This window comes from Hevea brasiliensis, chromosome 14, assembly GCF_030052815.1.
Source record: "Hevea brasiliensis isolate MT/VB/25A 57/8 chromosome 14, ASM3005281v1, whole genome shotgun sequence".
Lineage (NCBI taxonomy): Eukaryota > Viridiplantae > Streptophyta > Magnoliopsida > Malpighiales > Euphorbiaceae > Hevea > Hevea brasiliensis.
In genome coordinates, this window is record NC_079506.1 from 11,944,569 (window position 1) to 11,964,666 (window position 20,098).

The window sequence follows — 20,098 nt, forward strand, 5'->3', positions numbered from 1 at the left end:
TTGTAATAGGAAGTAGAAAGGAGCTGATTGACAAGTTTAAAGAAGAGATGAAAGATGTCTTTGAGATGACAGATCTTGGCAATATGACATTCTTTCTTGGTATGCAGGTACAACAAAAGCAAAATGAAATTTTTGTGTGCCAGCAAAAATATGCAAAAGAAGTCCTCAAAAAATTTAATATGGAGGAGTGCAAGTCAACTGCAACTCCAATGAATCAAAAGGAGAAGTTTTGTCAAGAAGATGGAGTTGAAAAAGTTGATGAAAGGATGTATAGGAGCTTAATAGGCTACTTAATGTACTTGACTGCAACTAGGCCAGATATCATGTATGCAGTAAGTTTGCTATCCAGGTATATGCATTGTGCTAGTAAAATTCATTTTCAAGCAGCGAAGAGGATTCTCAGATACGTTAAAGCCACAGTTGATTACGGAATAAAGTTCAACCAAGTAGAAAATTTCAGTTTTCATGGTTATTCAGATAGTGATTGGGCTGGATGCATTGACGATATGCGAAGCACCTCAGGTAATTGTTTTAACTTTGGTTCTAAAATTTTTTCTTGGTGTTCGAAGAAACAAGAAGTCATAGCACAATCCACAGTAGAAGCAGAATATGTGGCAGCTGTTGCTGCTGTGAATCAAGCACTTTGGATTAGAAAACTTCTTACAAATTTGCATATGAAGCAAGAAGAAAGCACATAGATATTTGTGGATAACCAAGCTGTAATTTCAATAGCTAATAATCCGATGTTCCATGGCAAAACAAAACATTTCAAAATAAAATTTTATTTTCTAAGAGATGTACAGAAGGAAGGAGAAGTGCAACTACTCCATTGCAGGACAGAAAATCAATGTGCTGATGTTTTAACTAAAGCTCTGCCTAAAGCTAGATATGAATTCTTAAGACAAAAGCTTGGTGTATGTAGCTCCAAAGCCAAGGAGGAGTGTTAAGTATCATGTCTTTGAATCTGTCAACAAATTCAGTTTATGTTTTGCTATTCTTTAGGAAAATAAACCAGTCAAATATTAGTTGAGATTAGGCTGATATGTAGCAGATTTTCTGCATTTTAGTTTCAACATTATGCTGTATAAATTGGTGGTTTTGGTACTTAATAAAGTATGAGTTTCTAGTAGTTAAAAAAGATTTTTCTAGCTCTTATTACTTACAGAGTCTATCATTACTTACTAGTGTTTGTTGTTCATATGTGACTAGGTTTGAGTCCAAATTAGTTGAGGAAATCGTCAATAATGTTTTGAAGAAACATAGTTATATGCCTAAAAATGATGATTGTTATGATCACAACTTCATTGGAATTGAATCGCGTGTGGAAACAATGGAACAGTTGTCAAAAGATAAGCAAGTTGTGGGGATTTGGGGGATGGGAGGCATTGGTAAAACAACTATTGCACAAGAAGTATTTCGTCGAAACAAGAATAAATTTGATGGTCATTGCTTTGTTGAAAATGTTAGGGAAACAATGACAAAGCAATCATTAAAATTAGTACGAGAAAAAATCATTTGTCAATTATTAAGGGAAAAAAATTTACATGTAGACACATTGAATTTGATGATTTTACAATGAAAATGCTCCGGTGTATGAAAGTATTCATTGTTTTTGATGATGTAGATGATTTTAACCATTTAAAAAATTTAGCAGGAGAGCGCGATTTGTATTGTGAGGGAAGTAGAATCATTGTAACTAGTAGAGATCGGCAAGTACTTAAATATGTTTGTTCAAAGGATGGCATATATAAGGTTGAGAATTTAATTCATTGTCAAGGTCTGAAGCTCTTTAACTTGCATGCCTTTAAGCAAAATCTTCCCAAGGAAGGATATATGGAGCTATCAAAGAAGGCAACAAGCTATGCTGGAGGCAATCCATTAGCTCTTAAAGTTTTGGGATCTCATTTATTTGATATGACGATAGAAGAATGGAAAAGTGAATTGGAAAAATTGAAAGGCGAATCTCTTGAGAAAATTCAAGCTGTTTTGAAAACAAGTTATGATGGGCTACAGAGGAATGAGAAGAAAAATATTTCTTGATATTGCATGTTTCTTCAAAGGGGAAAATAAAGACCGTGTTGAGAGAACATTAGAAGCATTTGGTTTCTATCCAAAAAGTGGAATACCTCGACTAATTAAGAAGTCTCTCATATCTATTTCATCAGTCAATCAGATTCATATGCATGACTTGCTAGAGTAAATGGGCAAGGATATTGTTAATGAGGAATGCAAACAGCCTGGAGGACGCAATAGGTTGTGGAATTATAAAGATATTAGTCACGTATTGACAACTGAAACGGTAAGGACCAAATTAATCAATGAAGCTTAATTTTTTCATTATCATATTTGAATTTTGTAAGAATTGTGGCTCTTGTGACGAATTAAGTATTAATCAATAATCCTTTTTGCTGTTACTTTATCAGGGAACCGAAAATGTTGAGGGCATATTGCTTTATACGCCTCAGAGTTGCAATTTGAAGCTAAGTGCCACGGCCTTTATGAAGATGTGCAATCTTAGATTTGTCAAAGTCACAAATTCAGGAGGACTAGGCCAAGTGCTCCTTCCTAACAACTTCCAATTTTGTGCACAAACGCTAAGATATCTTTGCTGGGATCATTATCCTCTAGAATCTTTGCCACTAAACTTTTGGCCAAATAATCTTGTAGAACTTCATATGCCTTATAGCAAACTCATACAACTGTGGAATGGAGGAGATAAGGTACAGTTTATAAATTTTAGATACATTTTATAAAAGTTAATTTGTATCTTCTAATTTATTGATGTTTTTCCATTAATTACCGACACAGCCTCTTGGAAATTTGAAATTAATGGACCTTAGCTACTCTGATGACCTGATCAGGATTCCTGGCTTGTCTAGCATTGCCCCAAATCTTGAGTTTTTATATTTGGAAGGATGTGAGAGTTTGGTTGAAATTCCCTCTCTTCAAAATCTGGGCAAGCTTACTGAACTTGATCTATGTGAATGCCATAAAGTCAAATATTGTCCAGAGATTCCGTGTAATATAAAGTTTTTAAATTTAGATTACACTGGAATAGAGCAACTGCCCTCATCAATTAGGCATCTGTCTCAACTTGCCATATTGTCCTTGCAATGGTGTAAAGCACTCGAGACTCTTCCAAGCGGCATTGGCAATTTGAAATCTCTCTGGATGTTCAAGACTCGTGACTATTCCAACTAGCATAGGCGAGTTGGAATGTCTTGAAACATTACTTCTCTATGAATGCTCAAATTTAGCAAGTCTTCCAGAAAGCATCAAACAACTTTCGAAGTTGAAAGAGCTTGGTTTAAGTGGTTGTGAGAGTCTTATAAGTTTACCAGAGCTTCCATCATGCTTAGAACTCTTATTTGCAAGTGATTGCCACTCTTTGGAATCTGCATCAATTTCTTTCCATTCCTTGGAATATGAAGATGAAAATGAAGAGGCAGACAAAATTGAAGATGAAAGTAAAGATGAATATGAAGAAGCAGATGAAAATGAAGGAGGTAAAAGTGAAGATGAATATTTTTTTGAAGATTGCAAATTTCTTAATTTTAGTGAAGGCGTCAATTTGAATAAGAAAGTAATGGAGGATGTTTTTGAAGCGCATCTGTTAGGTCAGAAAGTTAGATTATTGAGGCAGTAGGTGAAGTGCCAGAAAGGATGAGACATAAGAATAAAGGATCCTCGCTTTCATTCAAACTTGACCTTCGTCACTTAATTGCCTTCTCTTTCTGCGTTGTTATTCATTCCACACATTCTAATTGTTTACTTGAAAGAATGAATTGTGAGGTGGATTTCATATATGAATATGAAAATAGGCAGGAAAGATATATATTCATCTTATATAACCGTGAGGATTTACGGAATTACGATGGTTATTTTGAAGGTCTGTTTTTTTGAGACTTACCAAACGTGTTGCTTTCATTCAATGGATTCAGGACACGTTTTGATGAAGAGTGTATTGTTAAGGCCTCATTTTACTTCACCATTGACGATGACATTGATGATATTGCTGAGTGTGGGGTACATCCTATATATAGTAGAAATAAAAGGAGAAGCAGAAATGAAGAGCATCAGGATGACGAGCATCAGGATGACGAGGATCACCAATCACTTCTTCAAATATTGGAAGACAACTTGAAGAGAAGAAGAATAAATAATGAGGAAGAAGAAAAGGAAGAAGAGGCTCTTCTTCTTCACTCGATCTAAATCTCTCTCTATCTCTTCCTGCTTCCTCCTAACCAAACCCTACTCACTTTCACTACAGGTAAAACTAATTTCTAGTTTGCTGTTACTTTTTAGCTTTCTTAATTGCTTTACTCTTACAAATACTTGCAATCTTTTGCAGCTCTATCATCTCCTTGTTTGGTTCTTAACAACTTTCTGCTCCGCATTTGAGAAAGAGATGGAAGACTATACAGGAGAATAATTAAGCTCAAATCAGGGGCAAAAAAACAGGTGACCTGATAAATACTTTTTTTTTTTATATGCAATGTCAACAATATTGCAATATGATATGATGTTATGTGAACATATAATCTATTCTGTCATCCACCTTACAACATTAACTTCCAAATGTAATGATTTGACTGAAACTGAACCCCACTTCACTTCCAAATCAACTAAGATAAACATAGCAAGTAAACTACAAAACTATCACCTGAAGAATAAATAGAAAGTTAAAGAAATGATAAAACAAGGAAGAGGAACAACATCACATTAGAGGAAAACCCCTCTAGTAGAATAAACATTGTAAATAACTCAAAAAGCTATAAAATGCCTATGGTGCAGCAACAACGGGAATTGAATTTTCTATTGGCTTCTTTACATAATTACTCTTTGGATTGTAGCCGTGGAGAGAGAGATTCTTTGTTAGATTGATAAGTCATGGGATTAGTCGCTTTCTTGATCCTCAAATCATCATCGCATTTCCTATCTCCGGCTTTTGTATGCTTCTGCACAATAAAAATAGAGTTGCACTTCCATAGCAGTCCGCAAACTTAAAATTGGAGCACTGATACAATTCACAGCAGTCATTCAATTTTAGTTAAGTATCTAGGCAAGACTTAAGGCTGAGTTGTTGTTGTTGTTGTATCTAGGCAAGATCCCTAACATAGCACAGCAAAATTCATATAATTCAGCCACTAGTCCAAAACTGATAAAAATAACATCATGATTTTAACAATAGCAAATTTTAGGGGAAAAAATGCATCTCCTCAGAAGATGCAACGGTAAAACCTGAATTGTTGACAAAACTATAAGGTTAGTTTTTGAAAGTGAACTTACCAGAAAATCACCATTTTCATGTATTTCCATTCGCAGAGTTGCAGGCTTATTGCTCTTTTTAGTGTGTAGAGATTTCTCTGGATTTTCATAGAAATTGAAGTCATCTAACAATGAGGTCTTAGCTGAATAACTCTTAAATATATTCAGCATTTCCAAACCTTGCTCAAGTCCAATACTCCAATCTGCAAATTATTATAACAAATCGTGTCAATCCATCCTTTAATATATTCAACAAGAACGGAGGCAACTATGCACAAGTTTCTATTCTAGCAGCATCTTTTGCCAGATATATTGGATCAAAGCCTAACTTGTATAGTAGAGCCACTGAAAATAACAGAAAAATGGCAACATACTCTGCTAAGGTGAGTTTTTAATGCAGGGGAACCACATGCAGAGCATATTGCAGAAGACTTCCACAAATAGAAGCTGTTGTGTAAGAGAACAGGTCTTTTCTCGAAATCAAGAACTTCCAAAATAGAGATTTTTTTTTTAAATGAATTTAAAATTATTGCTGCTTGATTCCCAATATGACAAGGACAAGTATAACAAATATTCATTGTAAAGCAGTACTACCATGAAGTAAACACAATTTTCGACAATCAATATGTATTTAGTTCTAGCCATATTTCTTAAAATATAACATAACAAATTAGAAGATGTAAATGTAGAGCAGACTGGCTTTCACAACAAAGACATCAGAATCCAATTGAGTTCAAAAGAAAAGGAGATACCTCTTGACTGCCTCTGCTATAAGTTACAGGCTGCCCATCATTATTTTCAAGAATGATATGCCGCAGATGACTGTTAGTAATGTCTTTTATGACATGCCATCTAACTGGGAAGAAACCATTCCACTTGTCAAGTTGCCAAAAGTCCATATCTTTATCGAAATCCACCTGCCCAACCATCTCAGCTATCCCAACAAATTGTCCACTTCCATTAACCTGAAGTTATGATCAAGAGAAAATGAGGACTTGAAACAAAGTATTTTATGTTAGACATGATAATAAATTAGGATTTAGGCACAACAGGAGATAGAAGACATGATTTTCAACTCACAGAAAAAAAGAGGAAAATTGGACATTTTGTGCCAGTTCCACCTGATCTCTGTTCTGCTTCACGGAATGCTGCATCTAACTTCTTATTGCCGTTTAGAGTGCTTGCCTACACATCATATTTAATGCTCTTATGAATGTCATCTTCATTGTCAGATTTGATAACATAGAACTTAGCATCTGCGTACTTAGTTTCAAAATCTGGTTTGTTGTATTGATCCCTTTGTTCAGTGATTCCCAAGTCTTCCTTGGCAGCAGTGTCCAGAGAAGAAAATTTGTTAGAGGCCCTAGGACCACAAGTTAATTCAGTCGAGGTTTCAAAATCACTGTGTTCATAGAATCTATCTCTAGATTTATTTCTATCATTTCCATTCCATATCCTTCCATTCTGTCTATAGTTCACAGGATCATTATGCGGGAATGGACCTTGTTTTTGAATAGAAAAAGGAGGCAAATTTCCTACAGGATGGTATCCTTTCAAGAGACCTGCTGAAAAATCAGAACCAAATGTAGACACCTGTAACATAAAAAGTTAAATCAGCAAAAACACACAAAGCTGAAGATTATTGATGACCAACTAGCACAACAAACTTCAAAATCAATTCCTTTTGGGAAACGTTTAAAGATATACACATAGAAAGTAAGACTATTTCATACCTTGTTTAAAGGTCTGATTGCCTGTGTATTTGTAGACTTAGAGGATTTACCACCAATATTGCCATTAGACTTCATAGAGTTAAAACCATTGGACTTAGCAAAAGTAGAACTTGATCCATATTTTCCATTTTGAGAGCCAGTATTGCCATTTGAGACATCACTAACATATGCTGAATCCCATGAATAACAAGGCATGGCATCTGATCCATAGGAAAAAAGGATGTGGAAGGTATCCAGGTGAAGAAAAATTTGCTTGTTGACTGACACTTTGCCCATCTACCCCAACTACTGTCCCAGAAGCATATGGATTATAGCGAGGTAAATAACAGACTAGTGATCCATTGTCTGATTGCATTCCCTGATGCGATCAACAATACACTAGTATCAATTATCAACAAGACACAATTATATAAAACTATCCTTATCAGCCAAGCAGAACGAGACATAGTTTTGCCTAATTTTTGCAAATAGAAATAGAAGTATACGTCTGCTTGAAAATAACCATGATCATCCAATTGTGTGAAGGATCCATTATACCCTGCAACAAATAGTAAGTTTAAGAAATAAATATACCATAAATTGATTTGATCTAAATTCTCAAATTATAAAATTCAGAGTTGCAAATCAAACTAAAAAAAACAAATCTTTAATTGAAGCAAAATAAAGCAACCTAATACTTTCAAAATTATCATGATTAAAGACATACTAAAGTATTATCTTTTCATTTTTCACATGATTGCAACATTAGCCTAAAAAATGATTCTGATGATATGGAAGTCAAGTAAGAAAAATCAGTACTTAATCACAAGGCTGATTAACATCATCCTATGCAACACATTGAGTAATGTAAGTACATTACTAGACATCTCAACTTCACTAAAAACCTATTATATGAATACTTTTAACTAAGATTATGGCATTCAATTTAATTGACTTTATCACAACTCCAGGAGATTATATATAAGAAGAATATATAACTGTCTCAATATCCCACCTGGTTAGTAATAATTGTAACTACTAGTTGGTGGATTGTAAATACTGAGGTCTCCAACAGACTCTTGGTTAGCCTCCCCTTTGATACTAGAATTACCATCTCCTTCACCTTTGGTATTAGAAGTAGCATCCCTTGAAGAGCAACTCGATGATGTTGAGCCAGATGGTAATCCATCTTTTCCAGAAGCCTGAAAACAAAGGCATACAAAGGAAAATAAGATAATAAAAAGATAATCTTGTTCTACTAAGCATTAAGCAAGTTTGTTGATAAAATAACCATCTACCATGCACAGAATAAATTTGCGCCATGTGGATACCTAGAGATACACAAACAGAGCCACAAAAATTTAAGATCCAAAAAATTTAAATAAAACACCAGCAATCTTTTTAAACAAGAAGCATGGATCTCATGGTACTGACACAAATAGATCATATTCTTGAACTTATGTTATAATGACCAAAAACGTATTTCCTTGAGCTTTTAGTGTTTTATAATTGTCAGTAATCCAATGCATACCATACACCAAACCACAAAGTGAAAATTGGCACAACTGCAGGAAAGATAGGAATCCACAATAAATTAAAACCAAGCCTTTTCACCTTCATAACGCTATTTGTCCAAGCAATTTCCACAAGGAAGAAAACAAAGGCAACATAGATTAATATGACATACCACATCACGCCCAGCCAATTTCCTAATGGACTCCGACTTCAATCCTGTAGGAACAGGTTCAGCTGCATTCTATAGTTAAGAATACAATCCTTATTCAATTAGCCAACAAATCATCGAGTTGCCAACAATATCTACACCATTAAACAGTCAATACAGATTTTTTTTTTTCCCCACAGGACAAAGGCAATATGCAATTTTAGCAGCAAGAGGAAGGAATGAAGGGGTGAAAAAGGGCATAAATCAAACAAGCCAAACAATTAACTTTCCATGAAATCAAAATCTTGATCATCGAAGATAATACTCATTTTCACTATAAAATGAACAAACCAATTTTTTTTTCCAATTTTCAGTAAAATAACAAAAAAAGTTACATAAATGAAATTAAAAACAGAACCCATAAAAAAATTAAAAAAAAAAAAAAGGATGAAACGAAAGGACATAAAAAGCACACATACAAAATACACCCAAAACCCAAAAAAAAAAATAATAAATAAAGCAAATTCAAACAGTAAACCCAATAAGAGAGGATACGTTTCTCAAGTTCCGTTTCAGTGGCCATCGTCGATAGTTAACACCTATAAACAGAGAAAGACAAAATAAATAGCGAAAGGGTTAGTCAAAGACAAAGCACCAGTCCTTTTATACCAAAAGTCTTAGATTATTTTCCAAACTCAACCACGATTGAGAAAACAACTTAAATATTTATTCTCATAAAAATTGAAAAGCGACGGATCGAGGCCGAGACGAAACCGAGAGACCTGATCTGATCTGTCCGGAAAACCGCTTTTCAGTAGAGTAGAAAAGCGGTTTTCCAGAGAAGGAAAGAACAAGAAGAAGCAGTGAAGTGAAGGTCGAGAAGGAGAAGAAGGGAAACAAAAGGGTCCAATTATGTACGGATCGGAAAGGTGCGATGAGTTCCTGGCTTGAGAAGAAGAAATAGTGACCGTTGAATGTAGGGTTGAAAGGTATAAAGGGTGGGAAAGCGCCAATATTTTGGGAGTGTGTCCAGTTTTTTGCTGACGTTATTAGGAAATTAAATTCCCTCTCTTTTTTTTTTTTTTCCACTTTTTTCCAACATGTTTAATAATCAAATATAATTAGTTTCAAAAAATACAGAATATATATATATATATATATATATATATATATATATATATATATATATATATATTATGGGTAAATTGAGGCTAGCTATCAGTTCAGATCGAGTTGGTTTTGAGTTGAAATCGACAATTCAAGGTTTAATCAGATAATAAAGTCAATTTTGATTTGATTCTAACTTTAGTTTCAGTTCAAAAACGTTTTAATTCACATTGCCTATATAAAATTGCCATTTTTTTTTTTTAAATTTGATTTGAATAAGACTAAAATTGGCATTCGAACCATTAATTTCAATTTTATAATAGAAGAAAAAAAAAATTAAAACACTGTCACTTTATAAGATATAATCAGTTTGATTTTGATTTAAATCCTTAAAATATTAATTTGAGCCAATTTCAAATTTTAATTTTGATATAATTCAAGACTTTTCTACGTAAGTTCAATATTTAGTATTATTTTGTTATTGATTTGACAAAAAAAAAATTGTAGTAGATATTAATTTGATTGGTTAAAGATATAATTAAAAATGTACAAAATATATAAATTATAATTTATATTAATTATATATCATTAATAAAGATATGACTTTATTTTTATATTTTATGATATATTAAAAGTTTTTTAATATAATTCAATAATTAAAATGTCTATGGCGAAAAAAGATAATGTAAATATAACCATTAATAATTTTATATAGATAAGAAAACATTTATATGGAATGAATTTTGAATTCTACCGTACAACTTCTTCAAATTATTTTTGAAAATTGATGATATGCGTGTGTATTTCATTCATTTTAATTTTTAATTTTTAATTTATTTTTTAATTATTACGAATCAGTATATATATAATTAAAAAATAATTATTTTAGTAACACTTATTATTAAAATCGGATTGATTTAACTAGGAATAGGACTGATAATCAATTTGATTTATAATTAAAATGTCTATATGTTGCCCCTTACTAATAAAAATTTTTGAATTCATTCTTAATTTGACTCAGTTAAATTCTTAATTTCTGTTGCCTTTTATCAATTCAATGAAATGAGTGGACATTTAAAAAACTTGCTTAGAACAATTTAAAGTTTACCTTTTTATTTTCAAAAGTTGAGAGTTTTCAGCTTTTAGTGGAAATTTATTTTTTTAATTACAAATTAAAAAAAAAAAATTGGGGATTGAAAATACCAACTTCAGCAATAAAGAATATTGGAAAACAAAGTTTACCAAATAAAGTTGTTCAAAAAATAAAGAATGGTAGGAATTTGATTTTTTAGATTATATATTGACTTTGAAATTGAGAAAGATACATGTGGCATGCCTACAATAGAAGAGAATGAAGACAAGCAAAATCAAGAAAAAAAGAAGCTAGTCTAAAGTGAAATATGAAAAAAAATTATCATATTAGGAAATAATTTAGTCAACATAATATTTAATCGTAAATTTTTTTCATAAATCATGAAAAAAATTATGATAGTATTATTTTAGTCATCTTAATTGTAATTGTATGCCATTATAGCCACATATATTTAATAGGGTTTATAAATTTTAAACATGGATTTGAAAAATGCATCTACAATATGATACAAATATTTTATCACATTAAGAGAGACACCAAAACAGTCGATTTGTTCTTGGATGAAATAGGAAGGGCTAGAAATCATAGAGTCATTATCATCATGAATAAATTGTAGGGGACATAAATTGTATCAATCTTTGAAAGCAAAATTTACCAAAGAAACTAGTTCAAAAAATAAAGAATGGTAGGAATTTGATTTTTGTTGTTATTGACATTGAAAATTGATGAAGATAAATGTGACATAGCAAGGTTAGAAGAGAAAGAAGGAAAGCTAAATGAAGAAAATAAAAAAAGTTAGTCCATAAAGTTTGTCAAAATCCATCACTTGATTTATTTATTTATTTCAATTTTAAATAATTTAATGCATTAGGTTTCTTTCTGCAATCAAATTAATTGTGAAAATTTTTGGCCAATTTATTGTTTATTATAGTAAAAATATCAAAATACTGTTAACTTTAATTTTAAGTCGAAACAATTTATAAGTTCCTAAGATTTTGTTTGATTAAAAAAAAAATTCCATCTAGTTAAATTTTATATTTAAATAGTTAATAATTTTTATATATGAAAATTATTAAATATTTTATTTAAATAATTATATATATTATATAAATATATTGTGTCTAGAATATAATAAATATGATTTTCTTGTTAAGATATCATTTATAATTATTGTGTTAAGTTATTTAGAATAAAGTGCTAAATCATTTTATTGTAATATAAACATATTTTGCATCTATATTTATAATTTATAAACCTATTAAAGATGTGTTAGTGTGTAAGAAACATTTAAAATTCAAAGTGCTAAAATTATTTTATTTTATTTTTCCATCGTTTATAGTAAAATTTTACAGGTTAACATTATGTTAAACACATTAATGAATTTGATAATTTTTTTTATTTATATATGTATATTATATTTTATGTATTCCATTGACTGAATTAATAAATTGTATAATATAAAAATGAGTTATCATGTAAATAAAAGATATATAGTTACATGATTTCTTTTCCTTTATATTTTCTATAAAACTTTAATTAATCACTACATAGCCTAAAATTTTATTTCTGAAGTAGTAATTGCATTAAAAACAATTGCTCACTCACTAGTTAGTAGTCTGCAGCTTGGTTGGTTAGACGCAGAACTGGAATTTAAAGCAGATATTAAATTGCGGATCCCAAGGATTCCTTTTAGTTTACCTCTCGGTTTTATCTGGGCATGAAAATTCCCACCAACCTATTTCTTAAAGTTTTATATGGCTGCCCTCATATTATTCTTTGTTAGGCTTTCTTTTTTCAAGAGTTTTTTTTTTTAGGTTTTCATTTGTTGTAATTCTATTGCCTTATTTAATATTTAATTTAACTTAAAAGTTTTATTAATTCGAATGCTTAATTTTTTTAATTATTTGCTTTTAACTGAATTTCTAAACGAAAATCATAAATATAAATTGACTATTCCTGATTTAAAATAATCTTATTTCATCATGAAATACTTATTTTTGAAGACTAATTAATTAAGTTTTTGACTTAGATAAAATTTACAGCCTCTTGAAAATTTGAAACTCAGCCCCTCTAAGGACTTGATCAGAATTTCAGACTTATCTAATGCCACAAATATTGAGTTTTTATATTTAAAGGGATGTAAAAGTTTGGTTGAGATTCCCTCATCTCTTCAAAATCTGATCAAGCTTACTGAACTACAATTATGGTAAGGCAACTTTCAAAGAAGATTCAAATCCCACTGCATTTTTAACATATGTGAGTAAGAGGCGAGGAAGTCCGATTGATGTCATGGTTGGCAAGGGAGAGTCGCTGTCCGCCTTCTTCTCCCCTTTATTTTCGCATCCCTGGTGAAAAGAAACAATGAAACAAGGATTTCTAACTAACTACAGCTGTAACTAACCTGTTGTTAGTTGTTAGATCTGTTGAGAAACGCAGGAATCCATCTCTTGCTCTGCTTTAGATCTTTCCAGCACGCACCGTTTTACTTATGCTTCTCCGCACCGTTTCTTCATTTTGCTTTGTCAGCTCAGTTCTTTTCTTTTACTTCCATTCATTTTCTATATGCTGCGTTTCATAATAAATACTTATCATTAATCCATTAGTTTTGTTTCTTAGAATTTTTGTTAAATTTGAAGCATTCTGAGTATGCATGAAGATATATAGAAAATTCATTTTTGGTATGTATTTAAAAGTAAATTTTACTATTTTTTTTTTATTTATATTTATCTTTATTCCTTTTCTTGTTCTTCAAATTTTGGCTCTTCTGTTTTCTCTCTGCTAATAGAGACATTTTGTACATTATTATATTTTTCTTTGGATACAAGTAAGAGTGGAAATCATCCAAAGAGAAACAACCAAGTCAAGTTACCGAAATAGCACGATATTACATTTAATCTAATATTTTAAATTTTAATTTATAATAAACATGAAATGAATAATATAGGTGAATTTTCTTTTTAATTTGAATGGGTCAAAATTTGTCCACTATCACTTAATAAATAAATAAATAAATATAAAATATTCTAATAAATGTGAAACGGTTGAAATATATAGGGTGGAATACTCTATGCAATGCAGGCGGAAGAAAAAGTTCAATCAAGAATTGACAATCGTTGTATAAAATGGCTCCATGTGCCGGCAGGGACCTTGTTTTGGCGTGTTGAGATCCGATTGCAAAGACAAAAGTTGGTGTATTGAGAGACTTGCCCCCAACAAGTCATGTCATCAACTGTCTTTAATACAAAGTTAGCTTCCTAGAAGTTGCATGGTATTTTCAAGTGTTTTGTTACTCTTTTTTTTTTTGGTAATTACAGAAAAGAGCTACAGCTGTAAGCACGCCCTGCTTTGTTGCCCCCTCTGATTACGTTGTTGGACGTGGACTTTTTTTTTTTTATATTATTTTGATTTGGTTAACCTAATCATATCGACAAAACACCTAATTTAATTATTTAATAAGAATTATGTTTCACTTAATGATAATTTATTATTATTTAACTTGATAAACTTTCTAAGACCTCGATTTAGAAATCAAACTTTTATATTTTTTAATGAATTTATAAATTAGAATATTTTATTGACATATTAAAATCAAAATTCATTTGAAAATATACCTGATTAAAAAAAAAAAAACTCTAAGCACCTTTTTCAATTTTATTTAAGTTTTAAATTTGGATAATTTTTTTAACATGAAGGTATAATTTTTTTAGTAAAAAAATTAAGTTATAATTGTGATGTAATGTATCCAAAAATTTTATTTCTATCTTTTTAAATAAAAATATTTAAATTTTTATGTAAAGAAAATATATTTTAGTGGATATTTTTCAGTGTTTTAGACAAAAAGAGATGGATTGTTATACCATAGAAAATCAGAAAAAAAAAAAAGTTTTCTCATTTCATCAATTAAAAAAAATTAGAAAATAAAAAATAAAAAAATTTATATATACATAATTATAATTATTCCTTGAATTAAAGAAATAATGAGTCTCATGTCCTGTGAGAGAGGGAATATATATTTCAGGAATACAAAATAATCTCTCTCATATCTTAGAAGGTGCATAAAGTAATTTCGAGTCATTTTGTTTATGCCTTTATAAAAGTCAAGCCAACATTGATTGGCATTACGAAAAAAAATTTAATGTAATTGGATATTTTATAATAAAATTATATAAAGAAAAATCATCAAATTGTGAAATTTATTAATTTAGTCAATATAATATTTAATCGTAAGTTTTTGCTATAAATCATGAACAAATTATGATAACTTATTTTAACCATTTTAATTTTAGATATATATGTTTATCATACCCATATTTATTTTATGGAATTTATAAATTATATACATAGATTTAAAATGTATTTACAGAAAAAAAAAAAAAAGAAAGAATTCGGAGAGGCATTAAATCATGTACCAATAATGAATATTTGAGAACAAAGTTTACCAAAGTAGTTCGAAAAATAAAGAATGGTAGGAATTTGACTTTTGATATTATGATATTGAAAATTGAGGATGATGCATGTGAACAAGCAAGGATAGACGAAAAAGAAGGATTTTTTTTTTTAAAGGAAAGATAATTGAAGAAAAGGAAATTAATCCATGAAGTTTATCAAAATTTATAATTTAATTTATTTATTTTTAATTTACAATAATTTAGCTTTTTAGAAATTTTCAATTAATGAATTTATAATTCTGTCTAAATTTGACCAATTTACCGTTAACTACATAGCAAAAATAATTATAATATACTCAACTTCATTTTTCTTTTTAAAATAATTAAGTACATGTGAGATTTTATTTTGTTGACAGAATAGTCCTTTCATCTTAATTTTGTATTTAAATTGTTAATATATTTTAAATTTATTTATTTATTTTTGATCAATGAAAATTTCTGGGGTATGTATCTGCAAAATAGAAAATAAATGTGTCAGTATTTCAGTGGATATAAACTCGGTAAGGACCCTTTGACGCTCAAGTTAGAGCTGATATGAGAAAATAATATATCAGATTGATTAGGGAGAAGAATAAACTTTCATAGATGATCGAATCTCTTTATATAAGACATAGTTAATAGTTATTTATGGTAAATCAACTTTGTAATTATATGGATATTATTAGTTAATATTATTATAAAATTATATTTCCATTTATAGTGCATAATTATAGGGATTGTTATATTTAAAAATCCTGCCAAAATTACTTATTTTTAATCAAGATTTTTTTTCTTTTTATTGAGTGGGTATTATAGTAGTTGAACTGACTAAAAGAATCTCATTACTGAACCATTAAGTATAATTAGACTCGTAGGCTATTTGAAAATCTGAATTATTGAGTCAATATATATATATATATATATTGGTAAAAATATAATGTGTTAGATTGACAGAATTAATAAATTTAAGAGCCATCATATCAATAAAATATAATTTACATAAAGTTTTATTCCTTTATGTTTTCCTAGAAAACTTCAATTTGTCACAATATAGTCTAAAATTTTGTTTCTTAGGCAATAATTAAAATTTGTATGATTATTATTTAAAAAAAAAAATAACGTGATTGAATCATTTTCTTATAAAATAAAAAAAACTATCATATTAATTTTAATTGTAATTTCGATATTATTATATGTTCAAGCATGCCCATGCATCACTTATATGTATATATCTATGTAGTTAAACTCTAGGCACGTTTTATGTTGCATTCACAACTGTTAAAGTGCCATGTATGTTGTTGTGGTAATTTGGAGCAGTGTGCGTGCGTTGGCGTGCATGTGATGTGGTGTTGATTATGGATAGGACGGGTAGACCCGGCTTGAGATCTTCGCTGGGACCTGGTCCTTCGGGGTAGACATGGCTTGAGTTCTTCGCTGGGACCCCGATTTGGTTATTAAGTGGAAGTCCGAGCTGAGTTCTTCGCTGGCACAGGTTGGATTAAGAGAGCTGTATAGGGGATCAGCTCCCATATATGTATTGTTTGACATTATCGGGTGTGTGAGTGCTCCAAATTACCTTTTTGCTGTTATGATGTGAAAATATTGCTGATGTTGCATTTCACTCTACAGGGTGCATTAGTTTTAGATAGTTATAGAGATTATGGTTAAAATTGATATTTTACTCTCTGAGTCGAACGCTCACTCCTGTTCAATATTTTTCCAGGCCACAAGAGGATATTTTTGAGTTAACCTGCTTTTCTCCCTCACAGGTCGTTATTAATGTTTGTATAAACCTGTTAACTCTTAGAATTTCCGCATGTGTTAGAAATATTTATTTGATTTGGGTCTGTAATATAAATTGTTATTTTGGACCTGTAAACTTATTATTTTATGCATGTTTGATGGACTGGATGAGGGAGCTGAGCTCCCATTTATTTTTATATTGTTATGAGTATGTGGAGGGTGATCTGAACTCCCCAATTGATTATATATTGTTTTTACAGGTCAGGTGAGTTAAAACTCCTCGTTGAAAGGTCCATTTTATGGCCGGACTCTGTCCGGTTTAATTCTTGAAACTGGGCCCAAATGGGCCTTAGAGTTGGGTTAAGGAATAGTTAGGCTTACTACAGGCATCGGGGGCTTTAGGCTGGCCCAGGTCCTAGTGCCGGTCCGGCCCATAGGTTGGGTCATGACAGCTATGATGGAGCCTACAGGATATGAAGATGCAACAACAGATCAAAAAAGGGTAGCTGCAATGAATGAGGAGCTTAACATGATCGAAAAAAACCAAACGTGGGAATTGGTGGATAGACCGAAAGATAAGAAAGCTATAAGAGTTAAATGGGTTTATAGGAGCAAGCTCAATTCTGATGGTTCCGTAAACAAGTATAAGGCAAGGCTTGTAGTCAAAGGGTATGCTCAAATGTTTGGGGTAGATTTTTCTGAAACTTTCGCTCCAGTTGCTAGGATGGATACCATAAGGATGTTGCTAGCTGTTGCCGCACAAAAGGATTGGGTTGTACACCAACTCGATGTTAAATCATCTTTCTTAAATGGGCATTTGGAGGAAGAAATATTTGTGGAGCAACCACAAGGTTTCGTTGTTCAAGGACAAGAAGAGAAGGTAAATCGATTGAAGAAGGCTCTCTATGGCCTAAAGCAGGCGCCAAGGTCATGGTACAGCAGAATTGATGCACAATTGGAGAACTTAGGCTTTGAAAAATGTCTAAGTGAATCTACTTTGTATATCAAGAATGTTTATGATGAAATACTTGTGGTGTCTCTTTATGTTGATGACTTGCTTGTAACAGGAAGTAGAAAGGAGCTGATTGACAAGTTTAAAGAAGAAATGAAAGATGTCTTTGAGATGACATATCTTGGCAATATGACATTCTTTCTTGGTATGCAGGTACAACAAAAGCAAAATGAAATTTTTGTGTGCCAGCAGAAATATGCAAAAGAAGTCCTCAAAAAATTTAATATGGAGGAGTGCAAGTCAACTGCAACTCCAATGAATCAAAAGGAGAAGTTTTGTCAAGAAGATGGAGCTGAAAAAGTTGATGAAAGGATGTATAGGAGCTTAATAGGCTACTTAATGTACTTGACTGCAACTAGGCCAGATATCATGTATGCAGTAAGTTTGCTATCCAGGTATATGCATTGTGCTAGTAAAATTCATTTTCAAGCAGCGAAGAGGATTCTTAGATACGTTAAAGGCACAGTTGATTACGGAATAAAGTTCAACCAAGTAGAAAATTTCAGTTTTCATGGTTATTCAAATAGTGATTGGGCTGGATGCATTGACGATATGCGAAGCACCTCAGGTAATTGTTTTAACTTTGGTTCTGAAATTTTTTCTTGGTGTTCGAAGAAACAAGAAGTCATAGCACAATCCACAGCAGAAGTAGAATATGTGGCAGCTGTTGCTGCTGTGAATCAAGCACTTTGGATTAGAAAACTTCTTACAGATTTGCATATGAAGCAAGAAGAAAGCACATAGATATTTGTGGATAACCAAGCTGCAATTTCGATAGCTAATAATCCGATGTTCCATGGCAAAACAAAATATTTCAAAATAAAATTTTATTTTCTAAGAGATGTACAGAAAGAAGGAGAAGTGCAGCTACTCCATTGCAGGACAGAAAATCAATGTGCTGATGTTTTAACTAAAGCTCTGCCTAAAGCTAGATATGAATTCTTAAGACAAAAGCTTGGTGTTTGTAGCTCCAAAGCCAAGGAGGAGTGTTAAGTATCATGTCTTTGAATCTGTCAACAAATTCAGTTTATGTTTTGCTATTCTTTAGGAAAATAAACCAGTCAAATATTAGTTGAGATTAGGCTGATATATAGCAGATTTTCTGCATTTTAGTTTCAACATTATGCTGTATAAATTGGTGGTTTTGGTACTTAATAAAGTATGAGTTTCTAGTTGTTAAAAAAGATTTTTCCAGCTCTTATTACTTACAGAGTCTATCATTACTTACTAGTGTTTGTTGTTCATATGTGACTAGGTTTGAGTCCAAATTAGTTGAGGAAATCGTCAATAATGTTTTGAAGAAACTTAGTTAGATGCCTAAAAATGATGATTGTTATGATCACAACTTCATTGGAATTGAATCGCGTGTGGAAAAAATGGAACAGTTGTCAAAAGATAAGCAAGTTGTGGGGATTTGGGGGATGGGAGGCATTGGTAAAACAACTATTGCACAAGAAGTATTTCGTCGAAACAAGAATAAATTTGATGGTCATTGCTTTGTTGAAAATGTTAGGGAAACAATGACAAAGCAATCATTAAAATTAGTACGAGAAAAAATCATTTGTCAATTATTAAGGGAAAAAAATTTACATGTAGACACATTGAATTTGATGATTTTACAATGAAAATACTCCGGTGTATGAAAGTATTCATTGTTTTTGATGATGTAGATGATTTTAACCATTTAAAAAATTTAGCAGGAAAGCGCGATTTGTATTGTGAGGGAAGTAGAATCATTGTAACTAGTAGAGATCGGCAAGTACTTAAATATGTTTGTTCAAAGGATGGCATATATAAGGTTGAGAATTTAATTCATTGTCAAGGTCTGAAGCTCTTTAACTTGCATGCCTTTAAGCAAAATCTTCCCAAGGAAGGATATATGGAGCTATCAAAGAAGGCAACAAGCTATGCTGGAGGCAATCCATTAGCTCTTAAAGTTTTGGGATCTCATTTATTTGATATGACGATAGAAGAATGGAAAGGTGAATTGGAAAAATTGAAAGGCGAATCTCTTGAGAAAATTCAAGCTGTTTTGAAAACAAGTTATGATGGGCTATAGAGGAATGAGAAGAA

The 20,098-nt window shown here is 31.2% G+C and overlaps 2 pseudogenes; one reads left to right on the forward strand and one right to left on the reverse strand.

The window, feature by feature from the left end:
- Positions 1 to 1,267: 1,267 nt before the first annotated feature.
- Positions 1,268 to 4,571, forward strand: LOC131172750 (disease resistance protein RPV1-like; annotated as a pseudogene).
- Positions 4,572 to 4,579: 8 nt separating this feature from the next.
- Positions 4,580 to 8,277, reverse strand: LOC110661794 (YTH domain-containing protein ECT4-like; annotated as a pseudogene).
- Between the last annotated feature and the right edge of the window lie 11,821 nt (positions 8,278 to 20,098).